Here is a 5,428-nt window from a genome sequence, read left to right as displayed (position 1 = left end):
ATATATATATATGTATATATATATATATATATATATATATATATGTATGTTTTTCATTACTTTAGTGTCTGATGTTTAACACATTACATTAAGTTTCCACTACTGTACATTAGTTAACATAAACTAACCATTAAAATACTTCTAAAGCATTTATTCATCTGGGTTAAAATTAATTTCAACATTTACAAAAACATTACTGAATACAGTATTAAAATGTGTTTAGCCTACATTATTTGGACATGAGCAAACACATATCAGTTGTAGTATTTTAATAAATCAACGTTATCAAAGATTAATAAATATTGTAACAAATGTACTGCTCATTGTTAGTTAAGTCAATGCATTAATAAAGTGATTTTATATTTCTTATGGTGATTCTCATTATTGCAGTATAGATACTATTTCTATTACTGTTACAGTTAGCATAAATGAAAAGCAATAAAACAAACTCCACCATGGAGTATAAATAATTTATGAACAGTTATTTATGAAACAATGTATTCCCCCTTAAATCCATCCCTTCAGTCCTAAACAAGAATGAAAGTGTGATGTAAATAAAGCATTCATTTTTTATTATCTGAGGAAGCTGCAGGCGTAAGATGTGAACCCGTGCTGCCTTTTTTTGTGATACTTTGGCAATAAAATAAAAATGATGGAGGGACAAACAAAATCAGCTTTGCAGGAGCTTGGTTCAGTGAAGATGAATCCTTGAAGGAAATTCTGTTTTCATTCGTGACCTGCATGCTGCTGCTTTCGGAGTGAAAATATTGACAAAACTGTAAATCTAATATATGTCTTTCAAAGCAAACATTATGCTGATTACATTCGGCTCTCCACACTGAGAAGGATCCAACTGTAATCTGATTCATTCACGGCAATGCAAATTCTGTCATCATTTATTTATTAGTCACCATTCACTTTCATTGTGTACATATGCATTGAAAATGAACAGTTCCTAACATGACCAGTCTTGCAACATTGGTCAGAATATTCATTTCTGGATGAACTGTTTCTTTAAGAACGTTAAAAGAACATTAAATATATATGCATTTACTACTGGTACTGTATTTGAAAGAGGTCTGTGATTAGGTCAAATCTGAATTATGAACCGTGTGTTTGAATCCTGCAGACGGAGCCCGCGAATCGCAGACCCCAAACAGGCGCATGCCATGACGTACTTCCTGGGAATTGTAGGCCATTTGTGATTACCAGGGATTTGTGTACGGATGTATTACGGAGCCCGTTATGTCTGTAGAACAATAAAGAAGACGCTACCGATGGCACGTGACACCACAGAGGTTTTGTTCGCAAACATTTAAATATTAAGTAAACCATGTAAACTGGCAGACACAAGATTAATAAATAATTAAAGATAAAGGACTACAGGAAGACGCGCGCGCCGTTGAAAGTTTCATCGATCTGCGTGCTCTCGCCGCGTGATGCTGAGTTGAGTTCGCGGGGGTCTCGCGGAACGGCTCGAACACTCCGTAACGGGTTCTCAGTGGATGTACTTTACATTTCTGTCGTGAGCGGAGTTCATTTCGGAGCTGTAGTCTGAAATGTGAGCCCGTTACCGGATTCCGAGGCTCTGTAAAGCGCAATGACAGCTCAGTTCGTGTTTGAGGAGGGGTCAACGGTCTCATATCTGAGGTAAATGACAGTTCGTATGTTTGTCGTTGTTTAATTTAAATAGAACGGAAAACTGAGGCGAAGTTAAAGAAAAGAAAGTTTTTATTTACTATTTTATCCTGTCATATTAAGCTTTTACGTTTTAGTCCAACTTCTGAGAGCAGTTTCATATAATTTGCTCTGCATAATATTTGTACAGCATATTTGTGTTTACGCTCATTTTTACAGATGACAAAAAGTGACCGTATAGTTTTTTTCTTTTACACTCATTGGTTTGAGGAAACCTAATAGGTGTATTATTTTGTAATATCAAACATGTGACCTAAAGGGATAATGTTACTTCACTAAAAAAAAAAAAAAATTCGTTCAACCTACTAATGTTGTTCCAAACCTTTATGGCTTTATTTACACAGTAACACAAATAGGAATGTTCGCCAGAATGACAGTCACCGGTCACCGTTCACTTTCATTGCATCTGTTTTCCATACAAATAAAATGAACAGTAGTAACGTTAACTGGAGGCTGTCATTCCGCCGCACGCCTCCTTTTGTTTTCCACGAAAGAAAAAAAGTAAAATAATATTTTCAATTTTCTAAACTGACTCCAAATCCTCCGAAAGATTCATTATCGTATTGCACGCCCAGTGTTTTCAGCGTAATTGAATGGTTTCTGTTGCTCTGACTGATTTCGTTCTGCTTGAACCAAATAAAAATTCATAGTGTTTAGTGCAGTAAATATACTCAAAGCGAGCATAAAGGCACTATTGCGACACACTTTGTCTCACGTATTTCATATGATGACTGTGTGATGGTCCTTAAAGAATATAAATCATTATATTTATATTATATAAATATGATAAATGTCGTTTGATTTGTCTTGAAACATTCATTCTTTTGGCAGGTTTGCTTTTGAAACCTAGTTTACCCAAAGGGCTTTTTTGAAGAGGCAGTGTGGTCATCTTCTGTTCTGATCTTGACAAGAGAGAGAGGAAAAAAGAGGTAGAGATAAACAGCGTATATGTGTGCTCTCTCCCTGTCTAATGAGTGACTAATCACTTTGGTTCCTGCCCTCACAGAGCCATCATGGATCATTAAAGCTCAAGTAGTTGTAGTTGTGTTTGATGAGGAGTTATTAAGGCATAGTAATTCTACTTCTTTCTTCCCCAGAGAGCATGCTATAAAAATTTGGCCCTCCTAGCCAGCATACAGTAGCATCGCCTGGGACGGCGCCTCTCGCAAGCATGCAATCGGTGAGATCCTCGGAGACAGCTAGATAAGCTTTCTTTCCATTTGATTCAGGCCTTAACGGGTGCTCAGAGTCATTAAATATGAAAAATAAGTCATTTGAATGAAGATTGATGGCCGACCTCTAAAAAGATCCCGAAGTTCTACATGACTGACTTCACATTAATTTGAATGTCATTTTTGCTTCGTGACCTGTTCCTGAAGCATTGGGAATTTGTGATTGCGCTCTGTAATTTTTCGGTTCTTGGAAAGCTGTTGATAAGCAATTATTTTCATCGTTTCTGGTCAATGTTGCGGTTGCAACGCAATTACCAGAATTCCCTCTGGCCTGGTTCCACGTTCTGCTTGTAAGCTGAAAAAAAGTGATCTTCTGCCTTGTTTCCAACACACTAAATAGCACAAAGACCTTGTCAGATCTAATAAAGAGAAGAAAAGACAAGCCACAAGCCCTGTTCGTATGTCAGAACAGCAGTTGACTTGAAATCAACAGCCTTTCTGTCACATATTACATGTGCTGCATTCTAAAGGTGAATCCTTCATTACCTCCTACGTTTATAATCCATTAGAAGAAGCTTTCACAAGTGGCTGCATTATTAAATTAGTCTTGTTGAGACAAGCGAAGATTGAATACGGGAGACGGTTAACATGAATGGCGGTTATCTGACAATGCTGAAAATGGCTAAGAGGCCGAAAATAATTTTCTGGGAGCTGACCTCTTTTCCATTACCTGTCTTATAAACTTATTTTAGCTGCTAATTGATTGAATCTTCTTAAAATGAGCTTAATGAAATCTATTAATTGGTTTAAACTATCGATTAGGTTTAGATATGACAGGCATTGCTTTTGCGGTTACAGTGAAACGTATGGGTACAGTATCTCTCTTTCTCTCTTCCTCACTGTCTCTCTCATGTTCTGTGCTTGTGGAGGTGTTACATTCGCAGGTTCCATCAGTAAGACACACATGTTTTTTTCCTCATTCCTCTCCAGCTCACTGCTCTGTGCCAGCCCTTAATGAGCTCTGTAATGCAGATTTTAGACGTGACGATTTGTTTGTTTCTTCAGCAGGCCTTTTACCAAGATACTCACTTCTTCCTACCAGGAGCTGCTATTTAAATGCTAAACTCTGTATTGTAGCTGTCATACTCCGTGGAATAGTTTTGCTAATGGCATTCTGTTGTTTTTAAACCTTGTTTTAAAAGACATTGTGCAGGTTGGCGCTATAATTTTAACACCATTCTTAGACCTTGTGGGTCACGCCTTTGCTTTAGAAGGAAATACTATGAATTTGCACGCTTGCTGTCTTAGAAAGCACACGCCAGACTTTATTGTTCATGCTCTGTTTTGTTGTAGAGGGTGTCGGGGGTTATATATCAAGCCCTGAGCCAAGCTTTGAGCTTACTTACACTGTCAGCAAGAACTGAGCTGTCTCTAAGGAGCTGCTCAACTCTCATGGGACTCCCTCTTGCCGTGTCGGAGAGCTTCTCTGATGGATGGTGCAATGCTCAAGCCACATGGTCATCATCCCAATGTATATGGTGTCAAACCTTGTATAAAACACCTTCTGTCTTTCCCTGACCATAACTGCTGTTCCCAAATTGTTCTTCTGGTAAAAACAGGATTCATTATAAAAGGGTATTATAAAAGTAAGTGTACACTCACACACACAGTTTGAGGTCAGTATACTACTTTTCTTAAAGAAATTAGTACTTTTATCCAGCAATGATGCATTAGTTTGATCAAAAGTAACAGTATGATTTAGGGGTGACCCCGAATAGTCGAAGATTCGATGCTTCATTAGGATAAGTCTGATTCGACTACCAATCTCACAGTTGTTTTTTCGCAGAGGTGTTACGAAATGAGGATCATGCCATTTTGGCTATATAGGGGGTGCTCAATGTCTCTTTTCACATAGAACTACCAGTTTTCTCCCAATAAGGTAATATACAGCCTATTATGATAATGCTGTAAATAAGAAGGTGAAAAGAAAGAAGCTTTTAATAAATAGTAGGTAGTGCTGGGCGGTATGACCAAAAATTTATATCACGGTATTTTCCAAAATTATACCGGTTTCACGGTACATGACGGTGTATTTTTTTTTCATGCATGACCGGGTGTTAACCATATTTTCTACTGATTGAGAGAGGAAATACTGCAGTATATTGACTTAGAATGACCTATTTTACTGTCATGATGAGTGAATATTGTCAAAAAATACCACACTAAATAGTGACTACACATGACCCCTTTTAATGTTAACCAGGAGTCACTCTCATTTATAATCGCGGCATCGTCTGATGATATTTGTGGTGGTCAATGTGGATATTGTGGATGAGTTCTTCTGTGTCATCACGTTCTATTAGTTCTACAGCTTCGGTTTCGGAACTTTCACGCTTAGTAACACATACAGCTGTTCCCTCACGACCTCTTTCAAACAGTGTCACGTTCCGAACATTGTTTAAGCGGCATACTCTTTTTATTGTGGTATTTGAAAAATTCATATCATAACAAAAATAAACACCGGTATTCGGTATGAACCGGTATACCGCCCAGCACTA

At 37.6% G+C, this 5,428-nt stretch overlaps 1 protein-coding gene across 1 annotated transcript in view; it reads left to right on the top strand.

Moving 5' to 3' along the window:
- The first annotated feature begins 1,150 nt into the window (after window positions 1-1,150).
- Window positions 1,151-5,428, top strand: part of furinb (furin (paired basic amino acid cleaving enzyme) b) — a 103,604-nt gene continuing 99,326 nt past the window's right edge. The window contains exon 1 of the mRNA XM_016466751.1: window positions 1,151-1,650. The gene's annotated coding sequence lies outside the window, so the exon portion shown is untranslated. The remainder of the gene's footprint in view (window positions 1,651-5,428) is intronic.

Source organism: Sinocyclocheilus anshuiensis, unplaced genomic scaffold (genome assembly GCF_001515605.1).
Source record: "Sinocyclocheilus anshuiensis isolate Anshui unplaced genomic scaffold, SAMN03320099.WGS_v1.1 scaffold68, whole genome shotgun sequence".
Taxonomy (NCBI): domain Eukaryota; kingdom Metazoa; phylum Chordata; class Actinopteri; order Cypriniformes; family Cyprinidae; genus Sinocyclocheilus; species Sinocyclocheilus anshuiensis.
Note: the sequence above shows the minus strand (reverse complement) of the source record. Positions and strands in the feature narration are given on the sequence as shown.